The sequence below is a fragment of the Mus musculus genome, chromosome 6, assembly GCF_000001635.26.
Source record: "Mus musculus strain C57BL/6J chromosome 6, GRCm38.p6 C57BL/6J".
Classification (NCBI taxonomy): Eukaryota; Metazoa; Chordata; class Mammalia; order Rodentia; family Muridae; genus Mus; species Mus musculus.
In genome coordinates, this window is record NC_000072.6 from 99,088,831 (window position 1) to 99,113,763 (window position 24,933).

At 44.1% G+C, this 24,933-nt stretch overlaps 1 protein-coding gene and 1 non-coding gene across 31 annotated transcripts in view; both read right to left on the minus strand.

Annotated features, from left to right (window-relative positions):
- Positions 1 to 24,933, minus strand: part of Foxp1 (forkhead box P1) — a 597,405-nt gene that overhangs the window by 163,489 nt on the left and 408,983 nt on the right. For 2 of the 30 annotated variants that reach the window (XM_030255069.1, XM_030255070.1), the window contains exon 1: positions 7,314 to 7,842. The exons of 26 other annotated variants lie outside the window; for them this stretch is intronic. The gene's annotated coding sequence lies outside the window, so the exon portion shown is untranslated. Of the gene's footprint in view, positions 1 to 7,313; positions 8,154 to 8,757; positions 8,941 to 24,933 lie in introns of those variants that run through there. 2 more of the 30 variants (XM_030255068.1, XM_017321305.2) reach the window with 2 other exon arrangements.
- Positions 8,839 to 19,486, minus strand: Gm19665. The gene has a single exon (XR_140771.3). It is a non-coding gene; the product is annotated as a predicted gene, 19665 (transcript).

A 24,933-nucleotide genomic window follows, 5' to 3' on the forward strand; every position in this document is an offset into this window, starting at 1 on the left:
TCAGTCGGGAGGGTGTGTGTGTGTGTGTGTGTGTGTGTGTGTGTGTGTACCAGTAATATAGAGGAAGAGGCCATCAATTCAAAAGGGAGTAAAAGGGCACGGGAAGAGAAAGTGGTGGAAATGATTTAAATATAGTGTCCATGTACACCATTCTCAAAAAGATTAAATCTTTTTATGTATTTACTTACTTATTTGTTTGTTTGAGACAGGGTCTCTCTTCATAGGCCTGGCTGTGCTGGAACTAATTATGTAGACTCACAGAAATCTATCTGCCTCTGCCTCCTGAGTGCTAGGATTACAGGCACGCACTGCCACATCCAACTACGTTTCAGAATTAAAAACAAAAACAAAAATAACACAACAACAACAAAGCCCTTTCCCAAGGTAGGGCTAAAGTGATCACAGATGACGCCTGTCTCTCCCTCTCTCCCACATTCATGTGAGTGAGTCTGGGTACCTGTGCAGCTCAGCATACACATGGAGGTGGGTGGACACCCTCAGTGCCAGCTATGGCTCGTACTTAAGATAGGGACCCGGTTACTTGGCCCTTGAACTTGCAGAGACTCTCTTATCTTTGCTTCCCATCTTGACACAACAGCTCTGGAATTGCAAATGCTGGCCACTGCACTGGACTTTATGTGGGTTTTAGGACATGAGCTTGGGTCCAAATGCTTGTATGGTTTGCAAGCAGTTTATATAGTAAGCCTTCACCCTAGACCAGGTGTCACATTCTTCCTAATCAATTAATTTGTATGTTGGCGTGCCTGGAATTCATTATATAGAAGGGGCAGAGCTCACAATCAGCATCCTGCTTGCCTCTGCCTCTCCAGTGCTGGGATGGAAAATATGTGCCACTATGTCTGCCACAGCCCTCAGTTTGAATCCATTGTATATTCTCACACAATATTATAATTATATGTAAAAATGAACATATAAATATGGAGCCATGTATATGTCTGTGAATGTATATAGTGGTGGAGGTAGGAATTATTAAATATCTGCATTCTTTACATCGCTTTCAGACTTGGTCACTGAAGACAAAGAAGCAGATTTCAAAAGTGCCAGGGGAGATAGCTCAGTTGGTCCAGTTCACACCTCGCTGGCACAGAGCCCTAAGTTTGATTCTCAGCACCACCTAGACCAGGCCTGGTGATATGTGACTGGAATCTCAGCAACGGAGTGGTGTACACAGAAGCTCTTGTTCAAGGTCACCCAGGGCTGCATGTCAACTCCAAGGCCAGCTGGGACTTTGCAGATCTTATTCCATGCATAACAAAAATCACTTCCCTCACAGCAATGCAAGGGCTGAGTGTTTTCACCAAACAAGCGCAAAGCAGTGAAGACTCACCACTACATTAAATTCTCACTGTTCACAAGCTCTCACTATGTGCAGTTAGCAGATGACAGGACAGAGAGCGATGAAACTGTAGAGATCACCTGATTTGCACATGTAAAGGCCTCAGCCCAGAACCTGGTGGAAGTTGATCGCATAAGGAATAGACACTATCAGCACTGTGCACACATGTAAGAATTTATGTGCCTAGTAAAAAGCAAAGATGCCTTTAGAAAAACAATATGATGGCCTAGGAGTGAGTGCCAGCAGAGAAAGGTGACCTCACTACCAGGGAAACCTGATGGAGGATTAAGGGCATCAGTTATCCATCCGCTCCGGAGTGCCAATTCTGTATCTAGGTTGGTTTGAAACTGCTTTACATCTTGTGGCCACGATTACATGACTAGAGAGAATCCCTTCATAGTCCCGTAAGAACAGCACCTCAGGGAGTACCCTATACCCCAAAATGCATGGATGTGGCTTTCTTACACTCACATGGAGATGGAACTACTTTAAGAACAATCAAGGCACATTTAGAGTATACTGAGGGGGCTGAGGAGGTGGCTCGGTCAATAGAGTATGTTTCATGGAAACAAGAGGACTCAAGCGTGGATCTCTAGAACCTACACAAGAGGCATACAGGTGGTATGTGTCTGGAACCCTAGTGATTGGGGCAGGGTTTGGGAAGGAGAGACAAGAAGATGCCCTAGGTCTTTGGTTCAGTTTTACAGACAATGGGTGAGCTCTAGGTTTAGTGAGAGACCCTATTTTCAAAGAGTAGAGTGATCAAATATGGTACTTAATATTAATCTCTGGGCTCTACGTGCCCATGGGCACACCCACACCAAGAGTACAACATACACACACACACACACACACACACACACCTTTTAAAATATGTAAAATAAAGTATACTAAAACATGTTTCTCAAAAGCAACTTTTCCTTTCTGCCTCCTTAGCTCGCTCCCTCCCCCCCCCCCTCCCTCCCCCCCTCCCTCCCTCCCTCCCTTCCCTCCCTTCCCTCCCTCCACTGTGGATGTAATCTGAACTTCACACAGGCTCGGCTAGCTTTCTACCACTGTGTTATATCCTTCTCCCCAGCTCAAAAGCAACTACACAGTGAACTTATTCTTAAAAGATTCTATCCTTATGGCAGATATGGAAAGCAGCAAAAGAAAACTACATTTGGGGGCAGGGGTTGGGGAGGTTTGGACATGGAGCTATTGCTCAAAGAATTAAAAACAAACAAACAAACAAACAAAAACTTTCTTTGGAAGAAAAATGAAAACAGACCAGGCTGGGCCGGCAAGATGGCTCGGGAGTTAACAACTCATACTGTAATTGCAGAAGGTGCAAGTTTGAGTCCCAGCACACATTGATAGCTGACAACTATCTGTAGTTCCAGCTCCAAAGAACCTGATGCCTCAGGCCTCAAGCACTGAATTGAACGCACAACCCACTCCTCCTCCCCCACAAATACACAGGACTTAAAAAGTAGAAACTGAAAATCAAAACCAAACCAAACAAACAAACAAATCTGTAATGGTAGCACATGCCTAATATCCTTAGTACCCCAAAGTCCAAGATAAGAGGTTTAGGGTTAGGCTTAGGGCCCAATTTTGGGTGACACAGTGGGACACTGCTTAAAATAAAAACTGAAGAAACATTAAAATCTAAACTGGGCTTGCCTGCTCCGTAGCTAACAGTTATGTTCAGGGAGTGTAAGTGTTCTCTGGAACTCCCAGGAACCACAGTTTAGCATATGGTTGAACTTGGGTATCCAAGCATGAAGAAATAATGATTCGTTGGGAATTTGGGGGAATTACTGACCCTGAGAGAATCATCACAAGTCTAAAATCAGGCAACCCTATTTTTTTTTTTAAACAACATTAACATGTCTCCACAGAAGCAGCTCCCAGGCTGGCTAAGTGACAAGCACTCATTGTGCCTACACCTGGACCCTGCATTACCACCTGCTAGCTGTGTGAGCTTCAGCAAGTGACTCAACCTTCCTGGGCCTTAGCTTCTTTATCAGTAAGGATGGGAATAAATTACAGAACCTGTGTCATAATTAACACAGGAAAGAAGTGACTGGGCGAGGAAATAAAAGATAAAACTCAAGCAGATCACAACCACCTGCCCCGGGACACACTGTCAATACTAGAGAGCCTGCTGCAAGACAGCTTCCTAAGCCAAACTGGAATCCAGACAGTCCTTTGAAAGTTACTTCTCAAATGTAGAGATTTCCAAATCTAATTTGTATATGCAGGTTCCAACAAACATTCTTGAGACCCACATAACAATGGACCACATACTGCAAATTCTGTTCACCTGAGGCTCAGTCCAGAGAGAGTGGCATTCAAGCAAGTAGTTTACACGGTGCTTGGGAGCCACAGAAAGGAGGTGACTACAGCCCAGGGCTTCAGTCACTCAGAACATCCAGGGTGAATGAAAGGGGTTCAGATCTTTCAGCCACAAAGAAACGAAAACACATAACAAATTACAACTTTGCATAGCTAACAGGCTTGTGTCTCTCCACAAACACACCAACTTGATTTTTTTTCTTGGTTAAGTCTCCAATAACATTCTTAGTTTAAGATTTTCAGCTATATTGACTATTAAAAATTAAAAAATTGCACTCCAACTCTGACCATAAATAGACGAGAATTTAGCAGGACCTGGCCTTATTGTCTGTTCCCATCCCATCACAAATTAGCTATACTTTGTGGGCCAGTTTTTTTCAAGCCAGAACATTTTCTCATGAGGTGATCTGTAGTCAGAAGTAGCCTGTCTGAAGGGGGAAAAATGTTTCTCCTACTCTCCCAGTCATCCATGGGCAGGTCCAGTCTAGGCACTCACACAGACACACCCGGGAACTGTAAACTATTTTAACAACAGGACGTTTTTCCCACCTCAAAAGTGGGATCACCTTCAGCCAACTGATGTCCCAAGGGTGTTCCGAGTATCAACAAGTTCACATTAGTCAGGCACTTTGATTTCTACAGACAAAGGGCTCTGTAGAACTACAAAGTATGATTATCCAACCCAACGACCTTTGTGGAGTACCCAAGATGACAAGGGGGGAGGCAAACGAGTTACTGGTTCCCAGAAGCAAAGCTCCCCACCGCTCCCAAGCTCAAGGCAGGGCCAGCCAAGTGGAAGCCATGCTGTATCTGAACTTGGCTGCACTCTTCCCTTATATAGGCAATGAAGAGGGAATCCCTCTGTGTGCATACTTTCCGTTCACATTCCCAAACAGTATAGGCAAACACACAGATTTCAGCTGTGATTTACAGGGCTGCCTCTGCCTGGGCCAGTCACCAGGTTAGGACCATGCACATCTCGGTTACAGGATGAGTCTGAGTGAGGGTGGATCTTTGAGAACCCTGCCTCCTTTTCTACAGAAGGTGCTGGCAGGTGTACCTATGCCCAGAGAATGTCCACAGGCCACCAGGCCAACCCCACTTGAAAACTGAGAGAATAAAATACAAAGAGAATATTAGCAGGCTTGTTTTAAATCTACACTGGATTTAGGCTTGGGACTTTCTCTTGGACTCTGGAGTACTTGGAAGAATATAACAATCTTTAAAACTGTGGAAAATATTATATGATTGCAGAGACTAGTATTATATAGCATAATCTCTCTCTCTCTCTCTCTCTCTCTCTCTCTCTCTCTCACACACACACACACACACACACACACACACACACACACACACACCATTTGGCAGTGTTAGGGATTCTACTTTGAGCCTTACATATGCTAGGCAAGTGCCCAACTATTTCCAGCCCTAAAAGGAACTTTTGATGGACACAGAGGCCCTAGTAGACCTTTTGTCTCACAGCATGTGACAGCCTTCAGGGAGGAGCCAACGACTGGCTGGCATTAAACTCTCTTCTTCACTAGCCGCAGACACTGAAGATGCATGTGTCTTTAGCTGAGCTGTTCAGGGTTGGGATTGAACCCCTCTCCCAAACAGGGTATGGATGAAATACAGCTAGAGGAGCAATGTAGATGAGGCCCTGGGTTCAATCCCCAGTACCAGACAGAGTATGCAAATACTGACAGATAAATAAATAAATATGTTTGCCTTCGACACAACTCTAACAGCTATTCATTATTACTATGGGAGGGTTCCTATTAAAGTGAGCCACAACATATCCCAGTGTGGTAGTCTGATGCCACTGAAGAAGGCATCTACAAACCACTGAACAAATCATCCCGAGAAACTGTATCCATACAAAGCAATAGAGTCATTCTTATTACAAAGCATGACAAAGTATCAGAAGGAAATTTAAAAGACAGACAGACAGACAGACAGACAGAAGGAAGGAAAGAGAGAGCAAGCTCCTGAGCCTAAAGGGTTAACTCAGTTGTCTTTTTTTTAAAAAAAAATAGACATGTATAATTTCCTTTTATGCTAAAACAATGCATTTATTATTTTCTGTGTATCTGGTAAAGGGCATGGCTTTCAGAGTGGAAAACAAAACAGACGTTGGTCACATGTTTATTTGCCTCACCGCCTCCCTTCCCTTCTGATAAATAATCAAACATGCCATCCAGAAAAAACAGAACCAGCGAGCTGGGAAATGCGCCGGTCATCAAGCAGGCTGAGATAGCAGGCTGAGCGGCCCACTGTTCCCACACTGCTGCTCGGCCCCCACACCTACTCCACCATCTGAGTAAATAGCCCAGCTCACTCTTTCCATCTTCCCCACAATTACTCCTACTGTTAAACAAATTGTCCTTAAGGCAGTCACAAACAGCGCCCCTCTCCCCCTCGCAAAGCAGAACAACTTCTGGACATTAAAAACAGCCATCTCAGACACAGCAGTACACACAGAAACCAAGACTTGTTTATTTGTGTGGCTGTTTCTCCTATTAGATGGTCTGGACAAGTATGAAAATTCTATTTCTTTCTCTATTAACAGATACTGTTGAAAACATTGAAGTTTATGGATATTTAGTCTGAGGACTAACCAAGTTCAGAATAATAGCAATTCTCTTAAGATCAAAAGAGCCAATTTTCTACTTCCTGTCTATTCCCTCATCAGTACATAGCTTAAAAAAAAAAAAATAGCACCTGGCTTGCCAATTACAGTGAAGCTGAAGAACAGGGGGAGAGGGGTGGAGAGGGAGGGAAGAGAGGCCAGAGGGTGGACCAGGGCAGGAAAAGGTGGAACCATTTTTAAAAAGCTCATACCATGTGTTTGAAAGTCATTTCTCCTGAAGAGCCCTAGAGTAACATGGCTCTGCCAACCCCAGTGCCGGAGCTTGCTGCCACCCCAATTACCCACAGTGAAAATGGTCAGAAGAGGGTCCAATATCAAAGTTAACAGCCACTGCTGGAAGCAAGGCAGGCTGTCTCTCTCCCTTTGCAGCCTTCTCCGATTAAACAATAGTAATATGAATGAGATAATGACCGTGCGTGTTTCGGCAGTCTGACTTTTATTGGCATGAAATTGGTACAAATATTATCAAGACCGACTCGCCCGTGATGACGGTGTCATGATGTCAACCCCCGAGAACAACTCTGCAGAGTGTCACAGGCACTGTCCCCACACTCTCTCAGAACTTGAGATAGCATAACAGGAAGAAAAGAAGCGGGCGGCACATACAGGCACGCAGAGGGAAAGTTACAGGCTACGTTCAGCCCGTGGAAGTGTCTGGCAACACTGGCTGATTCTTCCTGCTCAGAGCCAAGGCCACATGTGAAATCAAGAGAGAATTAACAAGGAGTTAGCAGGATTCCCTCCTCTCAGATCTCTATGGGGGAAAAAAAAAAGGAAGAAAAAGATGACGGAAAAAAAAAAAAAAAGCCTAGATGGAGAGAGGAGCTCGGGAAGGAAACACAGTAAACAAGTTGAAGCATCTCATTTTCCCCTTTACAGCTTGTCTGCCCAAGCAAAGATCCGAGCTTAAAAGTTTATTTAGCCCATTGAAAATGTTCTTTCCCCTGCCCCCACCAGGACACTTACAGAGAAAACGAAGAGTTGGAGGGAGTGAATCTGTACCGTGTGCCTTTGCAGTTCCGTCTTGCTGTGGATGGGCTCTGGCTGTTTCTGTGAAGCGGGGGTTTGCCGAGTGGTAAAAGAGATGTTTGAATAAACAGGAAGTGCTGAGCGCTGAAGCACACTCGAGGAGAGAACACACTGGAACACTGCCCTTTGTAGGCAACCTCGGGGAGGTTCGTCTCCACAGTAGCTGCCTGGCCTCTCACTCAATGACAAGGAAACCACAAGAATTCCTCAAGTAATTCTTCACTTTCAAAGCTGGAAGATCAGTTGGAGCTTGCAGGTAATTTTCAAAGTTGCAGAGAGCACTTAAAGAAATCTATTAATGTTCAACACACCTAACTCACTCCAGGGTAGCAAGCAGGGACACAGCACACACGGTGTGCCCTGTAGACCAAACCCTAGCCAAACACAGCTCCTGCACGCAGGCAAGTACACACCAACAGGCCTTCAGGAAACCTGCTCTTGAGATATTTTTGTGGTGACATTTACATAGACAGTATGAGAGAGAGAGAGAGAGAGAGAGAGAGAGAGAGAGAGAGAGAGAGAATGAATCCAGATCTTGCGACCTTAGAGGACTTTGGTCACATACACTTTTAAAGCTCACATCATCCAGCATCCTAGGTTTGATGCTCTCTGGTTTGATTGTCTTTCTTCTCCTCTGCTATCAGGGAAACTACTGGGTACCGTACGGCACCCAGTTGCCCACTTCCTTACCCTGTCCTAAACTGATTATCAAGGTCCTGTCTTCAGTCACCAGTAGAACCTGACAGGTACCATTAAAAAAAAAAAAAAAAAAAAAAAGTGAACCACGGGAGGTGTAGCAGGTCAGCTTGAAGACTGGGAGGAAGAGTCGAACAGCCATATTCAATTGGAAACAAGGAGATAGCAGCGGAAGGCTTCCTTCCTAAAATGTATTGCTCTTGGGGCTGAGTCCCCCTGCCACAGAAGCATCTGACTTGTTATTAAGCATGGAACGCCGGCCTGCCTGTCAGGCAGGTGCTAATACTCGGCTAAAATAACTCATTGGGAGCTGTCAGGGAGGTGTTTACATAGGCCCCGATCTTTTCTTCATAGAAGGAAAAAAAAATTTTTTTTTTCTTTACTGGAATTCATCTTCTTTTGATGTCACATTCAAAGCAATGGCAGCTTGATAGACATTCAAGTCTGAAAGCAAATCCAGACGCTGAAGATAAACCGCCAGGATATGACAGGCAGAAGCATCTAAAGCTTACAGAAATGAAGAGAACAGCATGTCGCCCGAGTATTACAATAGCAGAAATCAAGAGACATATTAGGTGGAACTGATCAGCCACAAAAACAGTTCAAAAGGCAGATCACAGAAACGGGATGAGGGGAAGGGGGTGCGGAATGGGGGAATGGGATGAATCTGGGTTTTCTGCCTCACCTCCCTCTTGAGCCTCCAAGCCTGCCTCTTCCCTGCATGAGGGTGGAGCGTCCAAAGCAGAGTTTCTTCTCTAACCGGGCTGGTCCATTTGCAGAGGTTACAAAGGATTTGCTAACAATGTGCTTCAAGGGGCAGGGGAGAAAGGAAGGCACATGCCCAGGCTTCCCCATGCTATACCGCACTGCCAGGCTCTTTCTGTTCCCAGAAGTAGCAGAGGAGAGCACCCAGGCTGGCCCAGGGGAGGTGGGCATTCAGAAGGCTCCTGTATAAGCCAACTTGGGATGGGACTATCACTCTAAGATGCCGAGGCAAGGAACTGACTGCAAGAGCCCCACCTACAGTCATGCACATGGTCAGATTCCTTCAGTCCCAGAGATGTGTCACTGTTTCACCCCTAGGAGCTGTGATGCCATCTCAGCCAGTTTCTTAAAGAGATTATTGCAAGGACTACTTCATGGGCATAAAAAATTTTAAAGGACTTTTTCTTAAAGGCGTACATTTTTCTTAAAATGATATTTCGTTTTAAAGTCAATGCCTATAACAACAGAAAAGGACATCTTTGAACAGTTCTGTGCTTGAGTTGTTTATTAATAAACACTGAAGGGGAAATGGCAGAACCAGCCCGATTAAAGGACAACAGAATTCTACACAATTTACCCTGCGCTTCTTTTGGAATTGTTTCTTCTGGGACTGAAGAAGTGAGATTCACTTTTTCATAAGATGCTAGGATTTTTTATTATTGCTGCCTCCCTCTCCCTGCTGTCCATAGTAAGCAACAATAAAATATGTGTTTAAAAATGCACAACACAATTTTCCAAGCTGTAATGAGTTTACAGTTTGCCTTGTACCAACAGGATTCCTGGATAACCGAGATAGAACTGTGAAGACAAACTATGAGGAGCAAGGCTGGTAGACTGTGAGGCCCTCCCTCAGCAGTTAGAATAGCCACATAAGATCTGCCTTTCAAACTGTGATAACTGTACTCATAAAAACATTCCCTATGAAACTGTGCTATTATAAAGATTACGGTAGTCTTATCATCTCAAAGAGCTGGATAGAGACCCTTGAGGAGGAAATGCTTCAGGCTTTTGCTAGGGAATCCTGTATGGTGAGGGTGATCCAAGAGGTTCCTTGAACTATAGCCAGGAGGATGACACTGTTGGAAATTCCAGAAAGCACTTGAGAACATTGGCCAGTGGCTAGCACTGGTAGGCATGTGTGAATTCAGCAATGGCGCCCAACCTGACCCTAACCCCTAGCCCCTAACCCTAACACACAGGGGTCAGTCTCAAAGTCCCTTTGCAACAGGATAGGCCCAGAGTTCTAGATGGCATGTCTTGGGAGCATGGCAGTACAATCCTAGGGGCCACTGTCCAGGTTCAGTTTTTAAACTCTTTGGGTGTGTCAACACATGGTATATCAGGCTTGCCATGTGTTTGACTTTGGGGTAAATATTTTGCACATTTTTTAACATAAATATTTTTCTGTTTTGCTCACAGTCAAAACACGTTATACATTCACACTGTTTGTAAATATTTTCCTACTTTTACAACAAGAATCCCCTTTAAGTCAAAACATGTTTATATTTATTTTGTCAAAACAAATTCTTCATTCAAAGCAGCATGACATGTTGTGGACATAGTTTCCAGGTTACACTAAAACGATTTCGCTTACATTCCCAAGACAACAAGCAAACAAAAAAACAAACAGCACATTCCATTCCAGAGTCTAAGCTGTTTTTCTCAGGTCACCTCTGCCCCATTCCATGGAATGTCATATATTCAGGGCTGAACCTTTGCTTTAAATTGCACTAGCTCGGACAAGCCAGTTTCCTCTGCTATTCCCTGACACCAACAACAAAAGGACGAAGAAGCTGCTTCCAACATTTTCTCCCCAAACTTTAAGACTTTGATATTCCACATGATTGTAATTTACCCCCAAACAAGGGACGTTTGCCATAAAAGTGAAATGCATTTCCCTTATAGATTAGAAAATACATTTTTCCTTCACAAAGAATGCAATTGCCTCCACTTTGATGCAAGAAGTAACATTCCATTTCTTTGGATATTAAAGGTCTTTAAAAAAAAATCTGCCAAGTAAGAAGGCCTTCATTAGTATAATTAAATGACTGTTGGGCTTTTTTGATGTAAACAACTTTTGAGATGTCATTTAAAAACCTCATAATAACACCATTAAAGAGCTACCATTTTTAGCAGAGAGATTGTCTGCTCAGGGCCATGGAATGGTAGCCACGCTTCAGGCCTGTCCTTTCCCCCTTTCAGACTTCTGCTGGACTTGAATGTCACCATAGACCTTGAGTCTTTGAATGTGAAATGGCTTCACTAATTGCTTTAATTGCTTGAAGATGTGCAGGCAGGTGAAACCCGATCCCCGTGGCCATTGTGGAGACTAAGAACAACACTGGAATGTTTACATAGTGGTTTGATTTTAATAGACAGAAGGGCTGAGTTTAAGACAGCAAGAACACAGCTAATAGATGACCTCTTAAAGCAGGCCTCCTCTAAAAAAATAATAATAAGGACACACAACCAAATACAACGTCATGTTCCAAAAGGCAGTATCCTAAACACCAAGGTTACTATCCAATTCCTGACATTTCCACCCAAAACACTACACTTAGGAAAATAAAAACAGAAAGAGCACTTTACATGTCAGTTACCTTCTAAACAGATAAGAATTCCATGGTATTTTTAAATAAGCACATTCATTTTAAATTTTAAATTGCATATTTGTTCACTAGTGTAACACTCCACTGTCTTAGAAGGGAGGGCTTAAGTGTGCCTCACCCCCACTTATGACTTCCGGTCTCTTGCACATTCTTTGACTGTAGAGTCTCGGCCCCTTTACACAGGTGCTTTGTATGAGTGTGCATCTCTTTGCTGCCTCTCCTTTTGCCATGTGACCTTGGGATCTGCTTCTCGTTAATAGGAACTAAGAAGTCCTTCGGAGTGGCCATTCAACAGTGGTGGCCACATTCCCTGGATGTTTTAATGGCTTGAAATGGACACCGAGGTTTGGTGACAGCTCCCCATGGCTGACTTCTAATGGAAGTCACAAAAAGAATCAGTGCATGACAGGAAGTAAGTGTATGTCATAGTCACTAAGCCACAAAGGTCAAGTAGGAACCGGTTTATAAAGATGACTGAATAGTCTTTATACATGCAATAGATATACACATAGCTATGTAAGTCATTGCCGTGTGTACATATACAGGTATCCATGTCCAAATATACATATACATGCTTACAAACGGGATCCATGGGTATAAGGATAGTTCATATACAGTCAAGAATAGTTCACTGCTGCAGAAGGGAAAAGGTGCCAGAAAATTACACAAAGGTTTTAAGGTTAAGCTACGTAATTTGAGGCAAAAGATATACACTGTAAATAAATGAGTACAAACAAGGAGGTTGTTCTTCCATAGAGCAGGGAGCATTGTGTACGTTCTGCTTAGCCAAGTAATGTTGGGCATTAACTCAGGACGATGAAATACAAATTTCAGAAGGAAACAAAACAACAACAACAACAACAACAACAAAAAAACAAAAACAAAAACAAAAAAAGGAGTAAGAAGTCCTTTCAAAGCCATAAACAGTTTTAAATGCTATAAGCTGTGTGATAAATGCAGGAGTTTCTTTGCCTGGGTGATTTGTTCCTCAAACATTGGAGACAAACTAATGAAACCAAAATACTTGCATAAAATATCCCTTTGAAGCATCACCGCCTCACACGTATTTATCAACATTTACACCCTTTCCTAAAAGTGAAATCCCTTGGCAAGAAGTCAGTCCTTCCTCTGAAAACGGAGGGAGGAGAAGTGTCCATTTAAACACTAAGTATAAACTAGTCCGAGCCAGCGAGAGGTACACAGAGGGGAAAGTAAACAGGCCCCGCTGCCTACCCCCAAAATAGTTCCCCTTTGAAAGCTCTCAGCAGTGAGTGCCTGGTACCAAGGGCTGCCCTGTGAGCTGGAAGGGTCAGCAGAGCTATGCTAAGCTGACAGGTTCAGTTTACAGCGGCCAGGACTTTGTTTGGATATACTGGCCTTGCTCACCGCCAGCTCAACAACAGATGGCTAGAAAACTTTCATTATGTTGCACAGGACTGAACTGCAAACAATCCAGAAAACCCTGACAAAGTTTAACTCCCTCTGAACCGATGTGCCAAAACTAGAGTCTGCACAGGCCCCGGTGTGTGTGTGTGTGTGTGTGTGGGGGGGGGGGGGGGGGGCTGCAGAAGCAGGCTGAAGGCGGAACCTGCCAAGAGGAGTTCAGGAGAAGCCATCCTTGCAGGCTGCAGAGCTAGGGAAAGCTACCGGAGGCTTATTTTAACTGTTCAAAGTCCAGACCTTATAAGGAGTTGCCCCCATTGTGCCTTCTTGTATTTTCCCAAAATGTAGTGACAGACTTTCTTTCCCTTCAGAGAGAAGAATCTTCCAGACAATTCCCAATTCCCAAGCTCTCTTCCCGCCTCCCCTTTATTCAGGAAGCTGGCAGGGCTGCTCAGTCTCACCCCAAACACCTAGATTTAAATATGACTTACCCAAATCTGTGTATAATTTAAATATTCATTAAGCCGATTCAATCCCCCACCGAATCCTAGTCTCTTCTAATGCTGGGAGACAGGTTATAAATATACCTTCAAAGGTTTAATTCAATTGGCAATCGGAGAGGTCTTATCACTGGAAATGTGTTATTTTCCCATTATTCAAGAAATGAACAAATGTGTTTTCCACAAATGTATTTTAGAAGCTACCCTTTGCTGTTATTGAAAGAAAATTGTGTTTATGACTCCTTTAGCATAGTGTAAACTCATAAACGTCAACAGAGAGTACAAGGAAAACTGTCAACTAAATATTGTTTCCTTCACGAGCTGTTCTTCCAAGTCAATTACGCCTTTCAACTTCTGGGGCATTGTATGATAAACTGGCAGTAAAAATCATTCACATTAATATACCATGGTGCCTTGCCTGCAAAAGGTAATTAAGGAAGTAAATGACTCATAAGAATAGACATATTAGCTGCAAAATGAAAGGCAACTGAGCTGCCACATAAAAATATGTACCATTAAGATACCACATTTTCATATTCCTGTAATCAGCTCCAGTAGACTAATGCTTATTTAATCCAGTTCTGAGCTAAGTCCATCAACAACTGTTTTTCGCTGTTTTCTCCTTGACTGAACATTATGAGAGCAGGTTTGGAATAAATACTGCAATGAGATTTTTGCATACTCAATTGAAGAACAGGTTTTTACATTTTAAAATCTATTTTTCTTTCCCCCAGAAATACAACATTAAAAAAAATTGCTGGTGGAAAAAAAAAAAAAACAAAAAACCCCATACATAGCAAGTTAGATGTGCCTCCTTAACAGGTAGGGAATCTGGGGGAGAGATTTTGGTTTCGATATTCACCTTTTCTGGGATGCCAGGCCTCCAGTTCCCTGGTCCCTGTTTCTTTTATGAAGCAAAGCCCTCTTGTTAACAATGTCTTCCATGAGCTTTATGGCTCCACAAGTAATTCATGCTTCAGCAAAGATGGAAGGAGAGAGCAAACACTGATAGGAGAATTGTTAAGGGGCTTGATAGAGGAGACCTCACCAAAGCCCAGGATCCCGAGTCCTTCTGGAGTTAGCCACCTGACAGACACATGACCCCTTCTCAGGGAGAATGAAAAGGAACATGAAACTCACCGCTCCCCTGCCCAATTTCATGCCCCCATATCCGATTCTCCATAGCCTTTTATTTCAAGACATCCCCAACAGTCCATCCTAGCCCAGTCCCAGAAAAACCTTATCCATTCAATGATGTCTTGAGATGTTTTTGCGGAGATAAAGTTGCTCATCTTTCTTCTTCCCTGCAACCTTGATATTCATCAGTCATGTGCACTGGGGATCAGTCTAGAGGTGGGGGTTTCCTGGATACAGAAGACACGCCTGCTTCTGTGGGAACTGGAAGCCTCTGTTGTAACTGCTGCAGCATAGGCCTTCTGATTTCGTTTGTACACCCTCTGGCTATGGTAGCAGTAAAAATTGGTCTACAAATCATTGCAGTAACTGTTTCTGTGAAGTTTCTTAACAATGCACCCATACTCAGTGGGCTCTAAGGCTTCTAGGCAGTGTTCACAGACGTACTAAGGAGCTGCAAAGAGATCCTAGCTGGCTTGCTTTCTGGAAGAAGATAGGCTTTCAACAAAAGTCAAGTTCTAGATTTCTACAGAAGCTGGGATGCCTCCTGGCATCTAAAAGACATTTTGTTCTCAAGATTGATAAACAGCCAGCTAGGTACTTGAGAAAAGTTCAGGTCAGAGGCAGAGCCTGTCAGAGACCCCATTTATCTTTTCACAGCCTGGTGAACTCGGAGAGCCACCCTGGTACAGGTGGACTTTACCTTGCAATGCATTGTTGCCTCTTGTTGGAGCCAATACTGCATGAAACAACAATTAATGAGCTCTAGTCCTCTCTCTAATTAAAGAACAAAGGTCCTTGTGCTCGCAGAACAGCAGGGAACAACACACTTGGGGAGACTTGAATGCTTCTAATTGCCTTCAAATGGAATTCTTGAGATTTCAGAACATAATAGGATCAGGAACTAGGGGCATTTTGCACCATCCTTTACAAATAAGCCTTCACAGAACTCAGTTAGCTGTTAATAAATACACTGTTATCAAAAATGCAAAGCTAGGCCCATAACGCCTGCAACCTTTGCATTCGTGAAAATTAACCCACACGCGTGAATACAATGATACATGAATTAGTTTTTTTAAAAAATATATCAAATAAATAATAAAATAAAAGGACCTCATAGGAAAATGAAGGCAAGGAGGCAGCTCCTCTGAGCCCAGTATTCATCAGACCTTCAGCAATTTGGTTTCAAACATGTAATTAAGAAAGATAACCCCCAGTTTTCATAGTCATTAGAGGCTTTGGGTAATAGAATACTCTCTCCAAAGTGTTACAAATACACCACACTTCTAAATAACCTGCCTGGAGAAAGTACACTCCCTACCAAGGGCAAAGCTGCTGCGCGGAGAGAAACAGTAAATGACAGGCTGGCGTTCAAGCCCATTAGCTGCTATCGGATAGCAGCACATTCGCTAGCACGCGACCTGTGAAAAATCTGAGATCTCTTTAAATCTTTGAATTGGATTACTGCATTAATTCTTAAGAACTGCAATCCCTCAACCAAGTCAAATTGCCCTCATTAACAGTGGAAAAACTGCCTCTGCAATAAGTATTTCTTAAAAAAGGTATTTATTATCTATAATCACTTTCATATACTTCACCTCAAAATCTAACCAAATAATGCCAGCATCTCTGAAAACGGCATTCCAACTTTGAATATTAATTTTGGTTCAAATAAAAATAAGAATGCAAGCATTTGCTCATGGTTTAAATTTATTTCCCATGCACCAGACATTTCCTTTCGAGCTGAGCAGTAGCCAGCTCCAGTTTAGAGGAGAAACTGGGTGTATGGAGTGCTCTGTAGCAGACCATGTAGATGGTCCCCATCCTTCAGATGACTGGGGGAACATCAGTCTCATAGGTCCTGTGGTATGGAAGGCGCATGGACAGGATTCATCCCAGACTGGGCTCTCACTCTAGGCTACGGTAACAACCGGCACTGCAGGTTTCTCTAAATCACACTCTGAGAAGTAAAAGGCCAGCAGAAGAAAGGCAACAGTAGTAACATAGTGCCCTGTGTGGGAATGACACCCACAACAGATATTTACACCCAAAGTTCCCTCCATTCTTGCCACATCAGATTTGCTAAGAATGTCCAACCTGTCGTGAGAATGAATGCACTGATTGTGTCCCTTTAAAGCAGTGGTTTTTCAACTGGTGAGTTGTGACTGGTCAAACAACCCTTTCCAGAGGTGACACATCAGATATCCCACATGTCAGATATGTACAGCAGCAAAATTGAAGTCATAAAGTAGCATGGAAAGTAATATAACAGCTGGAGGTCACCACCACATGAAGAACTGTATTAAGGGGTCTCAGCATTAGGAAGGTTGAGAACCACTGGCCCAGAGTGTTGGAATTAAAAAAAAAAATGGGAGAAGGTAACCTCGGTGGTCAATTCCACCATTCTTCTATGGAAGAATGGTGGTCTCAGCCAGCTCCCGGCCTGACCACACTGGAACAAATTCTAATCCTTTAAAAGCAATGGCAATCCCTGAGGACTGGTCTTCAGCATCATGGTGCTGCTACATCTGCTAGTTCAAGTCCTCTCCATCACTGGCCAGGGCATGCAGGTCTACAACCCAGTGATGTTGACCAAGTGTGTTGGGGTCTGGCAGAAGCGAGCTGGTCTGGAATTACTGAACCTGACTATTTTTAGAGCACGTGTTATACTGAATGGGAAAAGGAAGAGAGGTAGAGAGGTTGCTTTCCAAGCTGGCTAAAAACCAATGCTGCTGAACAGCTACAATAAAATGCTAACTGGAGTTCCTAGTAAAAACCCAGAGGCCTTACAGGTTCCAAAGTGCCTTCTGAATCATAAAGAAAGTCAGATAAGCTTTGCTCCACGTTGTGTCATTGTGAAATGTGCTTATCTACAAAAGATGTGAACATAGGCAGTCCCTATTTAACTTATAAGGAGGGAAAAATCAATTAAACAGAGCATCAAAACGCAGCGGAAGGAAGGTGCTAGGAGCTAGAGCAGAGTGTTTCTAGCAATCTTATCATCTACTGCAGACTTTAAAACGATCTGCTGTTAAAATGAATATCTGCACCCCATTCCAGATGTGCAGAGCCATTCTTAAGAGAGTTCAGTTTAATCATCATGTTAAGAGTATCTTTTAGGCTCAAGAATGCATCAAGAATTTGTGTTCACTATCCTCCTAGCCTGCACGGTGGGAATCATCTCTCCAGTTTTCAGAGGAAATCAGGGTCTGGCTGGGCTCATGGGTTTGAATGCTTACTTCCCAGAGGGTGGTACTGTGTTCAGGTTCAGCTAAGGGTACTAAGATGGTGGGCTCCAGAGCTCTCCACAGCTTTTCTGTGGGTCTTTGCTATGGCTTCCTCAAGAAACAAACCATGAATGGAAGGAGACAGGGTGTCTGAGGTAGGGCACTGAAAACTCTGAATAAAAAGTACCTGTCATCCTAGCACTTGAAAGGCCCAGGTGGGAGGACAGCAAGTTCAAGGCCAACTTGGTGAGTTGAAGGATAGCCTGGGCTAGAGAATAATACCCTTTCTTGAAGGAAAAAAAAAAGTAGAATTAGTGCTATGAACCATGGGCCAACCCAAGATACTTAGGCTCACCACCTGCCTCCTTCCTGGGGGCACCCCAAGTTCTGTAGTACAATGTAGACACTGCTCCCCTCAACGTCCATCTGCAGAGTCTCCATCTCTGAGTGTTTTATGATTGTCAACCAGGTTCTTGTCAAACAGCAACTGCTTTAGCAATGACCTCCTGAGTGCCTTAGCTTCAGATTCTAGCAGCACACGGTAACATTAACCATTCTCCGGCACTGGAGCCCTCTGAATTCACACGTCATCAATCACAGAAGGCTTCGTGTCTACTGCGAGCGGAGCATGGGCCTTTGCGATGAGAAGGGACAGAGCTGAACCTCCCTTTCCTGACACCCCACACAGTCCAGCTGGAGTGAGAGCTAAGATGCAGGCAGAGACCTGCTACTAAGAAAGATAAGAGAACCACAATCCAAGAACAACTTGAACCACTGCCTGGATTTTACCCTAATGGCATTAAGTCATCTGGGAACTCATCTATGAGCAGGTGATAGTTAAGATAGAGCAGAGAAGGAACCAGACAAGAAAAGAAGCAGAGGGAAGGTCCCGGGAGCTGGAACAGAGATAACAAAGAAAAGAGACACTTACTGAACAGTTAGTGATATACCACTCTCCAGTCAACTAATACAACGTCTTGTTCTCTTAGAACACACAGACATACACAGGTCACAAATATGCATATTATTAAACGGTCTAGTAAGTGCAAAACACATCTTGATGGCGGAAACCGAAACACTTCCTAAAATTATCAAAGCATTTACATATTTACTATGGAAACATAACTAGTTCAGGCTAGCTCTTGTTTCTGTCTTTACCTTTGTTCAAGTCACCATGTAACAGGGTAGGCAGAATTCTAAGATGAGCCTAGGTGCACATTCAGACCTCCAGGACAGATTGCCACCCCTTCCCAGGAAGTTCATCAGTCACTATAGCGGTGTTGATGCTGAGGGAATCAGAGGCTGTAAACAAGGCCATGATCAGCAGGCCGTGAGATAGGAGCTTATCTGAAGGGGCCCTCAGCATCACGTGAACCCTTTTAACTGGCATTTGGAGATCAGAGATGGAAGATGTCAGAGATCAGAAGTGCAAGAAAGATCGGATACACTGTCACTGGCTTCTTTGTGATGAGCTAGCTGGTCATGGGGCAAGAGATGATAGGAGACTCTAAAGATGGGTACAGCCTTGGATCAGGTTCACGATCGGCAAGGGAATCAGAACCTTCAACCATGAAGTCCATACCTCCGCACCAAACAATCTTCAGCAAGAACCCAAGCCAGCGAAGACCTTCACCTATGTCTGCTGATCTCCTAAGCACACAGCCTTCCGGACCTACACAAGCACAACCTACCAAGGACATGTTCAAGTTGCCATATTGGTGGCAATATAGAATGTAGCAACAAGGACACACATTAAAGTATCAGAAAAATGTTGCAGCCCAGGCCAGTCTCTAGCCCCCTCTCCCCACCCCACCCCCCACCCCACCCCCCACCTTACTCCCCTCATCTGTAAGACTGGAGCAACAGAAATGTTTTTGGTGAGTAGCATCTTAGGAGAAGAGGTAGGTGAAGACATTCTGGTAGGTGCAATTTAGAATCCATGTGGGTTATTTTGTTTTTGTGAGTTTGAGGTAGCCTCTCATGTAGCCTGGGCTGGCCTCATAAGCTACTATGTAGCCAAAGCTGACCTTGCTCCTCCTGACTCCACCTCTAAAGTGCTGGGATTACAAGCATGTGCCATCAACTTTGGTTGGCACAGTGCCAAGGATGAGCCCAGCGTTTCATGCATGCTGGGCGAGTACCCTCCCAACGGAGCTCTCTCCCAGCCCCCCGCATAGGGTTTTATTTTGTGCTATTTCCTTCAGGAGCCACTGGATAATGAGCATCCTCTTCCAATTATTCTAATTACCTATGCTAATAATGATCAAGGCACAAATTCAAAATCATCTCTGGCTACAGAAAAGAAAGGACACTATAAACCCTTCTTGATGTTTTCCACAGCCCACGCACAGGGTAGGAAAAGATATTTCCCTGGGAAAGGAGAAGGTAGGTGGGAGATGGTGACCATGCTGCCCATCTTCCCTGCAGGCAGGCAAGGGAGTGCTCTACTCGGCGCTGCTTTCCTCACACATGAAGTAGGGAGAGGAGACGATGCTCTGACAACACCTGTTACGGCTGTAGTGAGAAGTTAGTGGTTTCAAACATATGTGGTGCCTCTTAAAAGATGCCTTGGGCCCTGGGTAAACCATGTACATGTTCCTGCTGTGCTTTTTTTACTTTTATTATGGCTCAGCCCAACCCAACCCAAAAAGTTGTCTTCAAAGAAATTTGGAAGGTGGTACTCGGTAATATGTAAAAAACTGACTTATAATAAGGATTCTAACACTTATTCCTTTTAGGGGCATACTATAACCATACAAACTGATGAAAACAGTGAGCCACAGCTCCGGTCAGAGATGGCCCTATAATTTCACTTTATTTCAAAGTAGGAGAGGTATAGGTAGATCCCTGAATCTGATGTCTGCCTTTCCCTCAGTTCAGTAACTTGTAGTCTACAGTCATCTAAAAATATGAAGTAGGAACTTATCAAAGATAACTCACGAATTCTGAGATTATTTTTTCTTTTTGAAACAAGGTCTCTACAAAGCCCTTGTGGTCCTGGAACTCACTATGTAGCCCGGCTGGCACTGAACTCCCAGAGATCTGCCTGCCTCTGCCTCCCCAGTGCTAGGACTAAAGGCCTGCTTCACCACGAACGGGCAATTCACACACCTCAAACTGCATGTTAACTGCAGCAGTATGAAGAAATCTCAGGGCATCTTGCTCCATCACACCAGAGAAAGGATGCTCTTTTCTGTCCAGTGTATACATGCTGTATACACCACCTGCCCATCAGACTCAGTGAAAAGCAATTTCATTTACTATGACATCATACTGCTTGTGCTTGCCAGACCCTCACATCACTTACTAACAGCCCCCAAACACAAGAGCAGTGAGCCTGACAGTTTGGATATGCTGAAAGGAAACACTAACGTACTTCCTCTACATAAGAAAAGGTGAAAGGATCCGAGAGCCCTTGACAAAGGCAGGCATGACTTTTATGCCACCATACTCTTAGAAATATTCTATTTTACTACCATATCATGGATCTTTCTTTCATTTCACTAATTAACAGATCAACTATCACAGACAAAAAGTATGCAAGGATAAGAATTATATCTACTATCAACTGAAAGTCTTGGAATATAACCCCAAGGAGAGGAGTTATTCAAATCGTTTGCTCCCCGCCCCTTTTTTTCTCTATATGTAGCCTGGGCTGTTCTCCATATAGAAAGCAAGCTGGTCGTGAACTCACAGGGATCCTTCTCCTTCTTCATCCTGAGGTACATTCAATACTTAAAACCTTTACTGATTCTTAACAAGTAGTTTGAACAAAACAGAAAAGAGGGCCTCCCTAATTGCCTTAGGGTTTTACTGCCATGAACAGATACCATGACCAAGGCAACTCTTATAAGGACAATATTTAATTAGGGCTGGCTTACAGGTTCAGAGGTTCAGTGCATTATCATCAAGGTGGGGAACATGGCAGCATCCAGGCAGGCATGGTGCAGGAGAAGCTAAGAGTTCTACATCTTCATCTGAAGGCTGCTAGCAGAATACTGACTTCCAGGCAGCTAGCATGAGAGTCTAAAAGCCACAGTGACACACCTACTCCAACAAGGCCACACCTCCTGATAGCGCCACTCCCTGGCCCAAGCATATACAAACCATCACACTGATAAAGAAAATGTAAGCTATTTCAGTAAGTGGGTCAATGACAATGACATCCAAGATTAGATGTCAGTAGTAACCGAAGACCAAGGCTGGCTCCCCTAATGTGCACCTCCTGACTCCAGGGCCTCTCTACCAAGTGGGACAATTAACAGTAGAATAAGGTTCCCCCATCCACACTACTGAGCATGTAAGACAGACCAGAGACCACCAGTGAGGGATGATGTGGGGCACCAGGGTGGGGCATGAAATTCCCAGGACAGCAATCCAGGCAGCCCTGATCCTCTGTGGTCTCCACAGCTCCCCCTGCTCTCATGTCCCCTCCCTGGGTCCCTGCCTTGACTTCCCTCAATGATAGATTATAACCTGAAGCCAATGAACCCTTTCCTTCCCTAACTTGCTCTCTTGGGTCCTGGGTATCGCAGTGATTGAGAGCAAAATCAGATTACAGACCATGTGCAGAAGTTCAGACCTCTAGGGTGACTTGGCAGGAAAGAGCACATTGTGTAAGACCTGATACACAGACATACTTGTAGGGTCACCAGTACTATCAGGGGGAATGAGAAGGCCACTCACTCCCTTCTTCTACACTTCTGATACCCATCATGGCTGCATTCTCCCCTCTTCCCCTTGCCCCTGTCAACCATCAACAAAGTCTCTATCACTATAGTTTTGAAGGATGTCATATGCATGGGTACACCCAGTGAGTTTGCCACCTGATGGCACTATGGGGAGATGGCAGAATTCCTAGGAGATGGGATCTAGTTGGAAGAAGTAGTGGTGAGGCCTGGGAAGTCAGACATTATCCCTTTTCTCTTCTTCCATTTCCTCCCTCTCAGCCTCCCAGGGGCTCTGAAGTGAGCCACCCTTCCCTGCCCCATGTTCCAGCTGTGAGGTTCTGCCTCACCACAGGCCCAGGAATGCACAGAGCTTCCTGCTCTAATCTGTTTTCCTCAGGTATTTTGTTACAGCAATGAAAAGGTGACACTCTAAGCGGCTGTTCCTCACCAGTGTCCTCTAAGACTGTTCTGATCAGGGTCTGAGTGTTATTCAGACCTCACTATTCCTGTTGGCATTAACCCTTTGTAGAGGGGCCTGGGGTGCCTGCACATGCTCATCCGCTGAAGAATGTTAGTGATGTTTTCAGCTTGGGACAACTATGCACAAAGCCTTTAAGATGTCTCACGCACTATTTTGTATATATTTGCATATACATAGATACACACACACACACACACACACTCCAGAGCATCAATGCTTGGCAATGTGACAGCATTCTTCCTCCTCTTCCTCTCCCCCCCTCCTCTTCTCTTCCCTTCTCATCCCCCTCCTTTTTCCTTTTTTAAAGAAACATTTCCAAACTGGCCGTGCCCTCTTACATTTCCACCAGCAAGACACAAGACCCTGTCTCCCGTTGCTGCAGCTGTCACACTGAAGCCTTTACCCCAGCTATGTCAGTAAGCACATAAGGATCAATTTCACCATGACATCATCTCCACCGTCCTCTATCACGATTTTACCATAAAGTAAGAGAAATAACTTTTTTTTTTTAAGGCTGGTCTCATACAACACAGTCTGGCCTTACTGTAGCTGAGAAAGACCCTGAAGAGCTCATCCTCCTGCTTCCAATTCAGGAGAGCTGGGATCAAAGACTTCCACCACTGTGCCTGCTTTTATGTCATTCTGGAGACTGAATCCAAGCAGGGCTTCCTGCTGCCTGCATGCCAGGCAGGCATTCTACCAACTAAGCTACATTCCTAGCCCCAAGAATAGCTTTGATTTTTCAAGACAGGGTCTAATTATGTATTTTTGGCTGGCCTGAAACTCACTATGTAGACCAGGTAGGCCCCAAGCTCTGAGATTCCCCTGCCTATGCCTCTTTCTGCCTCTCTGCCTCTCTGCCTCTCTCCTTGCCCCTCTCTCTCCCTGCTTCTCTCTCTCCCTGCCTCTCTCTCTCTGCCCCTCTGCCCCTTTGCCTCTTACAATGTGTGCAGCTCCCTATGGCCTAATATGCTCACACACCTGCAGTATAGCACTTTGATAAATGGCTGGTCATGTTCTCTGCCATCTATGAATTCCACTAGTTAGCTCTTTCTTCAGCGTTCTCAGGGTACTGTATCTAGTGTATGTGTCCCTTTTTTTACAAGATGGGATTTAACAACATTTTCTCCCAGTTGGTAACTCGCCTTTAATGGAGGACTATATTTACATATATACATATATACATTTACTTTATATAAAATTCTTTTCTATAAAGCCAGTAAGGAAAGACTGAATGGCTGTTTGAAGAGATTACCAGGAAATAAGTAGTACAAGGCAGGCTCTGTGGCTGGGCTGCTGTCTCCAGCATACAGGAGGAGGACAGACTAAGGCCTCAGTGGCTGGGGAAGCCGTCCCTTCAGGGCGATGCTCTTAAAGCTGTGACTAATGATGCCACGTAAAGGTGATGTCTTCTTGTTCTCTGTTTTTAGTGCCACTGAACCATTCCAGGTAATAAATCAAAGAAGCCACTGTGGCTATTTGTATGGTGAGATAAGGGAAATTAATTTCAAGGCCCAAACATGGACCTCCTTATATTAAAAAATGACTTAGCAAGAGTAGCCATTTTCTCCAGGATGTACTGGATAGCACACAGGCATGGAACCAGTTCAACCTGGGTACTTTCTAGGAAAACAGGGTTGTCTCTTGAAACTGGGGTGTCATTGGAAGGAGGAGCTTGTAGGGTAAAGGGCAAGGTTAATTAATTAATATAATCACTGTTTGAGTAAATCGAATGTAAAAAATGTATCCCATACCTCCAAAAAAAGGAGGATTATAGCAACAACACCTCCCCCAGTCACTCTTTCAACTCAAAAGAGCTGGTGGGCTCTGCAAGGAACTCTCATTTCCTTGAAATTCAGACCCTTGAGTTTAAAATGTGTCAAAATGTGAATAACAGCCCATCTAAGGAGAGAATGGTTTTGCAGTGAGCAGAGTGGAGTGCCTACATTGTGCATGTGACATGCAGTTGTAGCGTGGAGCGGATGTTTTGGCTGTAATACCAAGGGGAAGCAAAGCAGAGAAAAGCCTGGGGCTGCCTCTGTCTCCATTCCTAGGGCCTTTAAGATGTCCTCTCTTCTCAACACTACTCGAG